This window comes from Pelophylax lessonae, assembly GCF_965119305.1.
Source record: "Pelophylax lessonae genome assembly, chromosome: 9".
Classification (NCBI taxonomy): Eukaryota; Metazoa; Chordata; class Amphibia; order Anura; family Ranidae; genus Pelophylax; species Pelophylax lessonae.
This window is the reverse complement of record NC_138776.1, coordinates 129127931-129143899: the sequence shown is the minus strand read 5'-3', so window position 1 is coordinate 129143899 and position 15969 is coordinate 129127931.

Sequence of the window (15969 nt, the reverse complement as noted above, 5' to 3'; positions counted from 1 at the left end):
GACCATAATCCTGCCTGCTGCATGGATGACAGCCTGCTGCTTGTATTGACCCTGGCATATTTATGGAGCATATTTCTGCCTCCTTCCTAGACCAATGCTCTCCTGAAACCACAGGCAATCTTTTGTTTACCCTTTGTTCAGCCTCCTATACTCCCTGGCCAGTGAACATAGCATTGTGCTTTGGGAGAAACAATGTACCAGTAGGTTAGACTTGCTTGTTTTTTAAACAACTTTATTCGAGATTTGCACAAATTAAGTATTACATATTTTATACATTTTTAGTTGATGAACTACACATATTGACTCTTTATTTATTTAGGGCTTGTAAGGAAAATAGCCACAATGGATGGGGCCAGCTATAGCGCTTGCTGTGAATAGACTGTTGCTGGATGATTATTTAGCCAGTACAAACAGTTCCAGTTGTATTGGTAGTAGGATTTAAATCATTAATAGTGCTGTAAACCTTGGTAGGTGCTTAGTGCTAATTCCAAGTGATAAAATATGTATATTCAAATTAGTCAACATAGGAAATAATATATAACAATAACCTTGGGGTGCTAATATAGTAAATAATGTGCCACAGTACAAATCAATAAATATATACAGTGCAATGAATAAATAAGTAAATACTGTGCAATATAAATACTGTGCAATATAAATATTCTTCTCTGAAGACGTCAAACGCATTAACGAAACGCGCGTAAGGTGGAACGCACGCCGTCTACGTCACGGGAGCCTGAGTGGAACGCAAGCCGGTTTTCACCGCTCTCCACTCACGAGCTCCATGTCCAGCTGACGATTTAATATTTTTTCTTACTTCTTATGTCCTGTATATTACCTCAACTTATTAAAGAGTTTTTTAATGGTAATATGCTATCTGGAGCATTTTTTCTTTATACCCTGATCAGTATCCACGGAAAGGAGGACATCCAGGAGAGGGCAATCCGGAGCCCTGTGGCACTACAAGGTCCAGCGGTATCCATTCTGGTCTAGGAGACCAAACAAGCATTAATAGGTCTTGATATAATAAGATAGACAAGACCCACATCATCTGGTGAGTGTGATATCCTATTAATCCTCACGGTGACACCAAGTACCAGCAGTGGATCATTGGTGGATCCCACACAGAGCACCTGCACTTTATATCCACACTGCACTGAAGAATGATTTGCAAATTTTGCACCACAGTCACCTATGAACTATTATATATGAACTATTTTGCATCAATTTTGAGCACCTTTGATTCAATCATTACAGAGACTGCACTTTCCATCACCCTTTCCCCATTTTTAAACATTGATTGTATTTATATTGCACAGTATTTACTTATTTATTTATTGCACTGTATATATTTATTGATTTGTACTGTGGCACATTATTTACTATATTAGCACCCCAAGGTTATTGTTATATATTATTTCCTGTGTTGATTACTTTGAGTATACATATTTTATCACTTGGAATTAGCACTAAGCACCTACCAAGGTTTACTGCACTATTTATGATTTAAATCCTACTACCAATACAACTGGAACTGTTTGTACTGGCTACATAATCATCCAGCAACAGTCTATTCACAGCAAGCGCTATAGCTGGCCCCATCCATTGTGGCTATTTTCCTTTCTATCCTTTATTTTCTATAGCAGCTGCATTTCTATCTAAATATTTTTATTAGATCTATAATTTTAGAGCGTACCTAGGCGCGAGGGATATACACCCCAAGTATATTATATCATTTAGGGCTTGTAATGAAAATATAAGAGTGCTGTTACCAATTTTAAACTTTTTACTCAGTACCACTAGAGGGCAATATTGTAGTAGCAGCTTTTATAGTAGGAATACATACAATAGTTTGATTACTACACTCCTGGCGCAGGTGACATCCTTCATTTTTTCAGCATTGATCTTCAATGGGTTTCCAATGCACTGATACATCTACATATAGCTATCATTTTAAATCCCAATAGAAATCAAAATAACATATATATTTTTTTTTATTAAATAAAAAAAAAGGTAAAAAAAAAATGACTTAAGAAAGGGTCAGCCAGCAAGCTGCCAATTCAGAAAAAAATGTACATGAGTCTATAGAACTGTAAATACAGGGAGGAAAGGTTACCAAAGGATATGGAACCTACAACAGCATCTTTACCTATACTCTTCTATGCCAAAATACACGCTCTCCAAAATTGTCTGAACAGAATAACGCACACAACGATAAGCCAAGCCTTTTATATTAGGGAAGGTGGGGGATCCACCTGTAAACTGACCAGGGGCAAATAGGTGCATCATTAGTGTGTTTAAATCTCAAGTACATTTAGACACTATTAAAGTAGACACTTTAATACAGGAGGTGTGTTACTGGCCAGATCATCAGGTGAAAACAGAGGGGAAAAAGACAAAAAAAAAAAGAAAATGAATGCAGCCGCCACATCCAAAGATTGATAAGCTGCAATATATTACATTTTTGGTTTTGGGTTTAATGCTCCTTTAAATAAAAAAATACCTTCTGTTACTTTTAGCCTCCTCCAAATCTCCAAATTCCTTTTTCTTGCTGCTGTGAACACATATCCTGTTGCATTCACACTTAAGCATCTTGTAGTTTGAAGCTACAAAACCTTCAAACTTAAAAAATCAGTTGTTCCCTATAGTGCCTGTTCACACCCGAGAGGCAAAAGCAAAACTCTCAGGTATGTATGCAGCCTCAGAGGGTGGCTACATTCATTCTCCATGGTCCCACTTTATATAGGAACGTAGCCACCCTCTTAAACTTGCTTCCAAGATGGACTAGGGGACTATGGGATTTGTAGTGTCCATAGATCAGTGCACATGACCACAAATAACATGCACTGCTTGTGCCAAACACATGGAAATGGAGGGCAAAAAGAGAGGTTTGAGAGCTCATAGAGAATGTTACAAAGAAGCAGAAAAATACAGTGTAGCACCCTCCTAGCGTAGGATGCTACATAAATCTTTTTTGGCTCCTTCGGCAAACAAGGGAGCAGTGATGTTTGTCAGGGTTTGTTCAGAGTTTTACAGACTGGGAGTTTGATTGCTTAATCCCTGCTTCTGAAAAAAAAGCTTCCAGAGTTTAGGAAGGGAGATGCAAATAACCCTCCTAAAGATTTATCATGCTCCAGACAATCCCTGGAGAGGAGTGTCAAGTAGGGGTCTGGAAAGGATGGATAACTAGTCTAAACCCTGGAGAGCTGGGGTCTTTCTCTCCAGGGGGCCCGTGGACTGTGCAGCTGTTCTAAAGGCAAGGCCTCAGTGGTGTCAGTGATGTGATGTCAGGGCTGAGGGCCTGGATGGATATTGCTAGAAGCTGATTGTAGGACCTCATCACAAGGGTTATGGTTTGAAAATGGCCTGTCTTACTGGACCATGTCCAAAGAAAGCTGTAACGTGGCAGCTGTCTTGGGGACTTACGAGTAAAGACGCTAAATTGATCCCTATATATGTTCAGTGTTCTAGAAATTTCATTGAAGACCAGTTGTGTGGCTTTAGATGCTCAAAAAGTTGCCTCGTGGTCTTCAGTTGTGAGGCCTTAGACTGTCCAATACTTACAATTATTTAGGGAGAAGATTGCCCTCTAATTGCTATGTGCTAATCATTTTGGAGTATCCCATGCCACAACCCCTTTCCTGTTGGATTTTTTCAAACAATAAATCCTAAAAAAGTCATCCCCTAGACCAGTGATAACTAACCTTGGCACCCCAGATGTTTAAAACTACATTTCCCATGATGCTCATGCTCTCTGCAGTGTAGATGTGCATCATGAGAAATGTAGTTCCAAACATCTGGGGTGCCAAGGTTCGCCATCACTGCCCTAGACTGTCTTATTGGAGCTAGTGTGAATGGACTGGTGCTTGCAGCGATGGGCAGCCTCTGTAATATTAGTGAAGAACCAGTTATTACCAGTGGCCCCTTCGGGGGTAGCACTACAACAGTAAAAATATTTTTAAGAAAAACAGATTACAGGGCCATTAAAGTGAAACTAAAGTCCCCAATACTTACCTCTCCTTCAATAGTCTGGAATCGCTTGCATCGGTATCGTCTTCCCAGTTTCTTCAAGGTCCCCGACAGCACCCATCCTGTATGGGATGATGCCACTCCTGTGCATGTGCAGGAGTCAGTCATCCTGGCGCACACGATCTGTGCCGGAGATTGCACGGCTGTGTACATTCTAAAGAAGACTGCAAGCAGGCAGGTAGGTTTATTTTATGGCATGTCTCTTCTGCAAAAAAACACCAGCCTGTTTACAGTTTTTAAAAAGGAGATTTTAGTTCTGCTTTAAAGCGGAGTTTCGGCCACAAAATCATGCCTTTAGATTTTATGGCATCCACTTCCTTATCCTTACCTGAGCAAGAATTGGATATTCCCGGCTTTTTTTTTTCTTTTTTACTTACCTTATTACAGAGGATAATATACTCACCTTTACATCCACTTCCTCCTTCCTCGGCCCGCGCCGTCACTTCCTGTCCCGCAATGCGTCGTGGGAGCTCTTACTCGTCGCTCCCAGGATGCAATGCGCAGTGACGTAGGTGGCCGGCCGCTCCTCTCATCGCGTTATTTCCAAACAGGAAATAACGCGATGATAGGCACCCCTATACTATGCCGATCGCATAGTACTGGGCATGCGTGAGATTTCGCGCTGCATTCACCGGCCCCTCTCCTTCTCGAACCAGGAAGCAGGGCATTCATTAACACAGCGGCTTCAGGGGAACCCGGACAAAGATGGCGGCGCTCAGGAGACTTCTTATAAAGTAAGATTTTCTAAATGCCAGTCGATTATTATACTGTAAAAAACAGGATTAGTTGATGTATGAAGGGGGGTGACAGTTTGGGAGGTATTGATTAAAGAAAAAAAAACGATTCTGTGGCCGGAACTCCGCTTTAAGTAGTGGATGTGTATGGCTTTTTTTTGGAGCATGAGGACATTGTTTTAGTGTCACTTGAGTATATTATATAACTTGAGTATATACTTATTGTATAGTTATTATATTATATTGTTGCTGAGTATTGTAAAGAACACCTCAAGAGAGTTTTTCTATATATTAAAAAATTGATGCTTGTTTGCTGGCCACCGCTATTGCAAGACAGTGTGTAGTAATACAATCTACTCTCAGATAAGAATATGCAAGGAATTTCTTGAGAAAGTGGCATGAGTCACAGGCGTTGGTAAATAACAGTGTCTAACTACCCAAGGCAACCTGTCAATTACAGTGTCAGCGGATCTCACCATAGTAGGATATCTTGTTTGGGTGGTGCAGTAGCATTCCATTCTCAGAGAAAAAAACTCACAATCTTCCACTTGCTGACCCAGCCTTTTTCTGAAGTTTTTTGCTTACAAGTTAAAATCAGTATTTTTTGCTTAGAATCCCCCAAATATTATATATATATATTTTTTTTGCAGAGACCCTACAGAATAAAATTGCAGTTGTTGAACTTTTTTATGTCACATGGTTCTTGCGCAGCGGCTTTTGCAAACACAATTAAAAAAAAAAATACACTTTAATTAAATAAAAGAAAGAAAAAAACAAAACATAATAAATAACCTGATTTTTTTTTTGTTTAATATGAAAGATGATGTTATGCTGAGTAAATAGATACCTAACATGTCATGCTTTAAAATTGCGCACAAATCCCCATAGGCGACACTTTAAAAATGTCTACAGTTTACCAGTTTAGATAGACCAGACAGAGGAGGTGCTAGAATTATTGCTCTCGCTCAGACGTTCACAGGCGATTCCTCACTTTTATTGCTATCGCAAGGAATGTAAACACCACTTGTGATAACAATACAGCATGACAGATCCTGTTTATGGAGAGATCTGGGGTCAAAAAGATCTGGGGTCTATGGCATCTAGCTGCAGCAATAATCCCAGTATTTAACATAAAAATCATGATGTACATTTACAGTTAGGCGATGGTTAACATGTATGAAATGCAGGTCTGTTCATTTTGTTAGCTCACCTAGAACATGTTCCATTTTAGGCAATAAAATAATTAATCCTCTTTTTAAAGCAATGTGACTGCTGCTGGGATTTTTAAGTGGTCACCTAGAGATTCCAAAACATAAGGTGAAAGGTGAGATTCGATGGAGAAAAGCAGTAAATAAACAGGCAGAAGAATCTCTTGGCATAAACAGTAACTCACCCTAGCTCCACCGCACTGTGGGAAGATAAAGAGCTAAGTGTCGGTGCTCAGGCTGAACGTCCAAACCAAATGTTATCTGAATAAAGCCGGCACACGAAAAGTCTTCCTCCAAGTAAAATACTTTATTCCAACATGGATAGCGGTGACAACATGACAAAACTGACGCGTTTCGGCTTTACGCCTTCCTCATAGCATGTACAATAAAATCAAACTTATATAATGTGAAAACTGCTCCTAAAACTCGGAGCGCACCGCTCCTACAATCACACGCAATGTCTGTTCGACACAAACTCAGCCACACTGATTGCATGGGAGAATCAGAATCGTACCGAACATGCACATGCCCTAATTTATGTTTGCAGCAGAATCGGATTGCATGGTGGTTCACACCAGTGCGATCCGACTCGTGTGTGAACTGTTAACTCGCACCTTGACACGCGAGCTGTCCCAGGGGCGTAGTAAATAAAGCTATGACACCCCCAGCGATTCGCATACGGCAGTGCGAATCGCCATGAAAATTCAATGTGACGCAGGAATCCTTGATCCTTGAAGTGAATCAGGACATTGCTTCTTTAAAAAATTCCATTAACCAGTTCAGCTCTCTAGCCTCATATGATCTCCTGAATCAAGACCTCCAAACCAACATAAAGAATTTGGAAATGGAAATTATGGACACAAAAAGGTCTAAATTTCTGAGAGATCATAAGGACTATGAGGAGGGTACAGTTTATGTACATCATGATCGCAGAAGACCGAGATCTATTTTAAAGAAAAGATCTGGTTCAGCAACTGAAAAAAGGGTTCATTTCAGCTCACCAGACATCTTGGATACTCAATCAGAATGCTCAGACACAGGTGAATCACGATCACTGAACACATCTCACAGTTCAGTTGGATCCGTCTTCTCTAGACAGGATCAAGACAGGAACATGTGCATGTTCGGTGCGATTCTGATTCGCCCATGCAATCAGTGTGGCTGAGTTTGTGTCGAAAAGACATTGCGTGTGATTGTAGGAGCGGTGCGCTCCGAGTCGCATGCGGTATCTGTCATCGCATAAGTGTGGACTGGCATTTAATGTTTGTTTTCCTATGGGACACCTTCCTTGATTCTTGACCGACTTGAACACACCACCTCTCCCCTGGTGGTATGTATTGATGTTAATTGCAATTAAGTATGCACCGCCCCTAGCTTTAGGAGCAGTTTTCACATTGTATAAGTTTGATTTTATTGTACATGTACATGCTATGAGGAAGACGTAAAGCCGAAACGCGTCAGCATTTGTCATGTTGTCACCGCTATCCATGTTGGAATAAAGTATTTTACTTGGAGGAAGACTTTTCGTGTGCCGGCTTTATTCACATAACAGAAGAATCTCTTTGTCAGCTACAATTCTTTAGGCTCAATTCTCGTTCAAGCAAAGTCGCACACAATCCCAAGGTGCCCCAAAACACGCATCCTTTTTATTTTTACAGGCGCACAGCAGTGCTATTTTTTTTCTTAATGGCTCCTTAATGAATCCTGCTAAACTGCTTGCACTTCTTCTGTGTGATTGTCGTATGTAGGGCAGCCCATTAAAATGAATGGGTTGCCCTAAATGCATCGCAGTTTTGCACATGCAAAAGTGCAGACACACTGTTGCACCTGCACAGGTGTGAAAGGAGCCTTAAGCCGGCCATAGATGGTTCAAATCTTGGCCAGATACAAACTATGTATGGGCAGGTTGATTGTACTCAAGTTGGTTGATCGATCAACTTGGATACAGCCAGCATTTTTCTACATATGGTTACTGCCAGCAACTATAGCTGCTATTAGTAACATTGTATTCTATCAGCCAGGAATGCTCCCGTGCCCCCCCCACTGGCAAAATACAAAAGCGCAGCGAGAGGCAGTGGCGGCCCGTGCATAGGGGGCGCAAGGGCGCCGCCCCCCTACCCCTAAAAAAAAAGAAAAAAGAAAAAAAGAAAAAAAAAAAAAAAAAAAAAAACGAACAAATAAAGTTGTATAAAAAAAAAAAATTGGGTTCGCCGGCCTGAACCCAAGGAACTGGTGGCTAGGGGGGGATGGGGTTACGTCCCAAAAGAGGCGCCAATTGGCTGCCTTCTGGGGGGTAGGGGGGTATCCTGGGCGCAAGTCTTTGCGGTTGGACACCCCCACTTTCTGATATCCTGGCTGTGATTGGTCCAGTCTACAGCCTGGACCAATCATCATCCAGGATATCGCTGACGTCGCAATGGGGGCGGTGCCGGTGCGTGCGTCAGTCACTCACCGTCACCGCCGCTCAGAGAAAAGGAGAGGCCGCCCGCCGGTTCCCGCCGCCGAGACGAGGGAGGAGGACCCGCCGCAGAAGAGGAGGAAGAAGCTGAGCCACGCCGCCGCCAGGTAAGTTCGAACGGAGCACGCCGCCCGCCGGTTCCCGCCGCCGAGACGAGGGAGAAGGACCCGCCGCAGAAGAGGAAGAAGCTGAGCCGCCCCGCCGCCAGGTAAGTTTGAACGGAGCATGCACGCTGGCACTCTGCAATCATTGGGGGACAATGCTGGCGCTCTGCAATCATTGGGGGACAATGCTGGCACTCTGCAATCATTGGGGGACAAAGCTGGAACTCTGCAATCATTGGGGGACAATGCTGGCACTCTGCAATCATTGGGGGACAAAGCTGGAACTCTGCAATCATTGGGGGACAATGCTGTGGCGCTCTGCAATCATTGGGGGACAATGCTGGCACTCTGCAATCATTGGGAGACAATGCTGGCACTCTGCAATCATTGGGGGACAATGCTGGAACTCTGCACTCATTGGGGGACAATGCTGTGGCGCTCTGCAATCATTGGGGGACAATGCTGTGGCTCTCTGCAATCATTGGGGGACAATGCTGTGGCGCTCTGCAATCATTGGGGGACAATGCTGGCACTCTGCAATCATTGGGGGACAATGCTGTGGCGCTCTGCAATCATTGGGGGACAATGCTGTGGCGCTCTGTAATCATTGGGGGACAATGCTGGCACTCTGCAAACATTGGGGGACAATGCTGTGGCGCTCTGCAATCATTGGGGGACAAAGCTGGCGCTCTGCAATCATTGGGGGACAATGCTGGCACTCTGCAATCATTGGGGGACAAAGCTGTGGCGCTCTGCAATCATTGGGGGACAATGCTGTGACGCTCTGCAATCATTGGGGGACAATGCTGTGGCGCTCTGCAACCATTGGGGTACAATGCTGTGGCGCTCTGCAATCATGGGGGGACAATGCTGTGGCGCTCTGCAATCATTGGGGGACAATGCCGTGGCGCTCTGCAATCATTGGGGGACAATGCCGTGGCGCTCTGCAATCATTGGGGGACAATGCCATGGCGCTCTGCAATCATTGGGGGACAATGCTGTGGCGCTCTGCAATCATTGGGGGACAATGCTGTGGCGCTCTGCAATCATTGGGGGGACAATGCTGTGGCGCTCTGCAATCATTGGGGACAATGCTGTGGCGCTCTGCAATCATTAGGGGACAATGCTGTGGCGCTCTGCAATCATTGGGGTACAATGCTGTGGCGCTCTGCAATCATTGGGGTACAATGCTGTGGCGCTCTGCAATCATTGGGGTACAATGCTGTGGCGCTCTGCAGTGATTGGGGACAATGCTGTGGCGATCTGCAGTGATTGGGGACAATGCTGTGGCGCTCTGCAGTGATTGGGGACAATGCTGTGGCGCTCTGCATTGAAAGGGGCTCGCACGCTGAACTCTGCATTGATGGGGGCACGGAACAGTTGCATTGAAGGGGGCACGCACGCTGAACTCTGCACAGTGTTTATTGCATTGAAGGGGGCACAGCACAGTTGCTTTGAAGGGGGCATGCACGCTGAACTCTGCATTGTGGGGGCACAGCACAGTGTTCATTGCATTGAAGGGGGCACAGCACAGTTGCATTGAAGGGGGCATGCACGCTGAACTCTGCATTGTTGGGGCACAGCACAGAGTTCATTGCATTGAAGGGGGCACAGTGTTTATTGCATTGAAGGGGGCACAGTGTTTATTGCATTGAAGGGGGCACAGCACAGTGTTTATTGCATTGAAGGGGGCACAGCACAGTGTTTATTGCATTGAAGGGGGCACAGCACAGTGTTCATTGCATTGTGGGGGCACAGCACAGTGTTCATTGCATTGAAGGGGGCACAGCACAGTGTTTATTGCATTGAAGGGGGCACAGCACAGTGTTTATTGCATTGAAGGGGGCACAGCACAGTGTTTATTGCATTGAAGGGGGCACAGCACAGTGTTTATTGCATTGAAGGGGGCATGCACGCTGAACTCTGCATTGTTGGGGCACAGCACAGTGTTCATTGCATTGAAGGGGGCACAGAACAGTGTTTATTGCATTGAAGGGGGCACAGCACAGTGTTTATTGCATTGAAGGGGGCACAGAACAGTTGCATTGAAGAGGGCATGCACGCTGAACTCTGCATTGTGGGGGCACAGCACAGTGTTTATTGCATTGAAGGGGGCATAGCACAGTGTTCATTGCATTGAAGGGGGCATAGCACAGTGTTCATTGCATTGAAGGGGACACAGCACAATGTTCATTGCATTGAAGGGGGCACGCACGCTGAACTCTGCATTGAAGGGGGCATGTACACTGGTCTCTGCATTGAAAGGGGGCATGTACGCTGGTCACTGCATTGAAAGGGGGCATATACCATCTCCTGTACCATGACCTGTGACATGCCTATACCATCACCTGTGCCATGCCTGTACCATCACCTATGCCATGCCTATACCATCACCTGTGCCATGCCTGTACCATGACTTCAAAGTCACGCAATTTTTTACTGCGTTTTTTGACGCGAAGCAATACCTATTACATTTTTCTTTTTGCGCCCCCCCAAAAATATTGAGCACCAGCCGCCACTGGCGAGAGGCCTTCCCCCATCAACACAGTCAACATCAAGCAATGTTCTTTCCATCCACCTATGGTGAAAGAAAAGAAAATCGTATTATCTATAGCCCCCTTTAGAAGTAAACTGCTCACTATTTCCTAATGTACCCTGCAGTGATCAATACATTTTTATGTTAAAATATATCTGAAACCAAAACATTTTTTTTTTTGGATATAGACGGGCCAGTTAAAACAAAAGTGAGCTTTTTTTTTTTTTTTTTTGTCAACTGTGTTCTATCAGGGAGATTTCCTTCCACTTTCTCTTCTGTAGACTCAACGGGAAATGAAAGGATATTTTTCCACTGGGAGGAAAATCCCCTCTTAGACAATTGCTATGGGAATAATGGTACCCATTGGAAGATTTCCTCTATGCCTGTTCTGGTAGCAACTCAAGCTTTTGGATATACTCTCACTTTGATTCCTGGTAGCATTGGGGATCAGGATGATAAGAGAGAATTAATACCTCTAATTGGAACACACACAGCAATGAGAACGCAAAAATAGTTCTAACCCCCCCACTCCCCAACACTCTATTGAATTAAAAAAAAGGATTGCAGAGGAGTAGACAGGAGGCCTAGTAGTGGACACTGGAGCTGAGATGAGTGGTATGTGTAGAAGAGGCTCGGTAGTGTGACCGAGCTGAAGGACGCCTGACAGGCCGAAAGAGAGTCGCTGAGCAGAGCGGGGCCTGGTTGCAGCGAGGAGCGGTGCTCCCATTATTGGGTGAGAGACATCCAGCATCTACATCTGCATTTATCACATATCTAGACTGAGTCAGGGCAGAGCTGTCGAACTGTTTGAGCAGCAGGCCATACTGAGTTCTAAAATCTCCACTGGACACTGCAGTTATACATAGTGCGTGGTGAGCGAACAATGCCTTAAGCCCTTTTACAGAACCCGGTTGTTTGCCTATTTGAAATCATCAAGATCTGTTTCTTGTTCATCCTTGTGGATTACAATTACTAACTACCTTGGGGATTACAGTTATTGATCACCTTTAATTGGATTACAATTACTTTCCTTGGATTGCCTGAGGATTTCTTGCCGGTGAAGACTAGTGAGGCCTCACTCTCTCAGGAGACTCTTGCAATCTAGTGTAAAGGGGGCCCCCGTTAGTACACAGAGTGCACTCTGATATTTAGTTAGTATTGTTATACTGCTTATTCTACAGTTATTCTCTAAGTACGGTTAACCTTAATTTGTGGTCACTCTCCATCTACTTAAAATTTCAGTGTGTTTATATTGTTACAGAATACAATCCTCTAGCATATATATGTATGTATATACATTATATATGTGTGGTTTGTATTCCAGATCCTGAGTGCTGAACCCTACTCAAGTTATTGGTTGGGGATTAAGGATCTACATTACTATTGACATTCTTGCATTATCATTGATTCTGTTTGTACATTCTCTAACTTCAAATCTAAGATCAGTAAACTTGATCTTTTATTGCAATCTCTTGTGGTCTTGATCATTTAACATGACCAAACTAATAATGTCAGTTGGGTTGGAGCAGGTTCAGGGCAACCAAAGTGAAGAGGATATACCTGCATTAAGCCACTCCCCTGGGAGCAGGGCTACATTCGTTTTTTATTTAGGCTTTTTTTACTCTTTATGTTCACCCGGTGAACCTGCAAATAACACCACTGTCAGAATACACTGATCAGTGCTGCAGCCATTAGATCGACTCCTCGTGTACGGGAATGGTCATAAATGGATCAAGATTCAACTAATTCAGCAGGGACTGGACAAATTTTATCCATCTATGGCAAGTTTAGCAGTCTTTAACATGGATTTACAATGCCCCAACCACCCAGCTAAATTCTACCGTGGCAGCCTGATGGGGCTGTGCACATGCCAAGGTTGCCCCAGTGGAAATTGGTTGTACACAATTACTAATTCTTTGAAATATTCAAAACTAAATATAAACAAAATAAATACAAAAAACGAGTAGCTGCACGTTTGGTAGTTATATTTTTATTGCAATGTATCTCGCTTCCTCTCCCTCCCATTATATGCACATGTAAGCAACACGGTCAGTTATTGAGATCAAATTTCTCCAGATTGCGCAGACACTTGTTAAAAATCGTCCCAGCTAGGAGTTTATACTTGAAAGCTCCATTAGACTGTATGGAGTTCAGAGCGCATGCATAGGCCAGACCAGGTTTTTTAACAACAGACTGTGCAATCTAGTCATTGATATTTAGCTGGATTGGGGGTTGATAAAGTAGAGGGGCTATGATGCTACGCTTAACTCCAGCCTACACTTATTTTGTTGTCTTGGATAGAGTATGGTTGGGTTTAAACATCTGTTGGGTTTTAAAAGAAAACTATGGGATTTTTTTTTTTTTTTTTAATAATCATATTTACCTGTGTGGGCGCATATGAGCACCGCCGATAGCTTGGTTCTCATAGCTCCGTGAGCTGGTGACTGTCAGTCAATGGCTCTCTGCTCTTCTTCCCTCCCTTTCCCTGCGCTCACTGGAGCACTGGGCTGTGGAGGGGGTGGTAGCCGCTGGCTCAGGCTCTCTGAGAGGCTGAGCCATGTGCCGGTCCAGGCATGTGGGCAGATTCCAACTATATGGTCTGAATTTTTCCTGATCCTGGACTGGCTCTGTGACTTCAGCCTGATATCTGCTGAAAATGATCCATAAGAGAAGAGAAGTACAGCCAAACAAGCTTATTTAATGGATGTCTATGTACCTGCAGGGGAGGTCTCCTCAGACTTCTTTTTTTCACACCCAACATCTAGACAGGAAATAGGGGGGAATTGTCTTAGTAAATTTATAGCCAACAATTAAAACATGACCCTTCCCCATTTTACTAAAAAAAAATGTTATTATTGCTGTATGTGTTCCCATTACTGTAACACACATCAAATAGGAATTGACTAGGGACACAGACTACTCTGAAGTCTCTTGAGTCCTGACAGAGGTGCAGAGCTTTTCCCAACACATGCCTCCCAAGAGTCCTGACTACGGGACACAGTTCCAATTTGTGGAACACTGGGAATTTTAACCAGGAGTCCCATGATTTGGAACTGTGTCCCTCAGCCAGAACACTGCTAGTGTCATCTCCCTGCTCTCTCTAGTAGAGTGGGAGATGGTAAACTGTAAATTACAGACATGGTGATAGGTATATTGCACCCCCACCTAACCAAACTGTCACGCCCTGTCTGGGATTCAATCCTGAGACCTGGTGTTCCTTGGACGGTTCCCTATTCCCTGTGCCACTGGGGAACTTCCTTTTTGAGTACACACTTGTTTTTCTACTCCTTGAGTTTGGATGCTGGCTCAACCCTGTGTCCAGCTTTTGGCTGTCATCTAATCTAGTGATCCTATAAATCTTTACTTCCCCTTCCTGTCTTTGCCCTAGTATAGGTCTTGTTCCCTGGGTGTTGGTGGTAACTTGGATTTCGTTGATTGCTGTTGCCTGCTCTGCCTGTTCCCGACCTTGCCTCTTGGACTACCCCTTTAGATTTCGTTGATTGCTGTTGCCGACTATGCCTGTTCCCGACCTTGCCTCTTGGACTACCCCTTTGGATTTTGTTGATTGCTGTTGCTAACTCTGCCTGTTCCTGACCTTGCCTCATGGACTACTCCTTCGGATTTTCGCTGATCTTGGTTCGCTGACTCTACTAATCATGAGTGCTTGTTTGGTGTTCCTTGATATAGCCTGTGTGCACTTTCTATTGAGGTACCATATTTCTGGCTGTAGGATCTCAACCGCCCTTACACCTGATACTGGGATAAGAAGACTACCGGTCAGGAAACCAGAGGGACGGTTGGAGTCTCCTGACAGACCTGACACAAACTTCCATTTGAAATGCTCCTTCTCCATATTCAGAGCTGCACAGAAAAGTAAAATAAACAAGGCAAAAACTCCAAAACAAAATCCTGGCATACTAACTAGCAAGCTGAACAAGCCTAATTCTTGTCAGTCTTACATACAATTTTACAGCTTCCAAGCACCTTGCCGTTCTCACAGACGCGACTTGTCTGTTCCCCAGGCTCAAGAGACTGGCTCTAAATTTCAGGTGATGCTAAATTGCCAAAAGGAAGAGGTGCACAACCAAAACTGGACAGAGAATCAGAGATCTCTAAAAGTGTACGAGAGGAGCCTGGGAGATGTGTAAACCCCGAACAAGACTTTTTCAGGCTCCCTTTGAGACACTCTGCTACATTTCTGTACTTTTCCCTGCTGACCCCTGCACTCTGCCCTGCCGAACCATTGTACTCAACCAAGTTGACCGCTTGTACTTTGCCCAGTTGACCCCTATACTCTTCCCTGCAGTTGCTACATACCCTTGTACTCTGCACTACCAGCTGGTGACCCCTGTACACAGCCTTATAAATTATTGACCCCTGTACACTGCCCTATAAACTACTGACCCCTGTACACTGCACTACACACTACTGATCTCTGTACACTGTCCTAAAAACGACTGATTCTGGTATGCTACCCTACAACTACTGACCTTAAAACAAGCCAACCAAGGCAGAAACTTTTTGTCAATGAAAAACTCACCGTTATACCCGCAAAACAATTTTCAAGGTTTGGAACCCATGGATCATATACTCCCATGCTGTTCTCCCATGTGGAAGTCTAACCAATCTATAGCACCCGAATTTAGAAATGAACATTCAAGAATCTCTAATACAGTAATGAGCAGATCAATTTCTTAGATTTAATAACTTTTAGACAAGGTAAGAAGATATTTACTAAAACTTACTTTAAACAGACAGGTCTTAACAGATATTTATCAGTATGTAATAGACATCATCCAATGTGGCTTGATAATGTTCGTGAAGGCCAAATAGTAAGAATAAGAAGAAATTTAACTTTAGTTTCTGACTTTACGATCCAGTCTCAGGTAATTAAAAATAG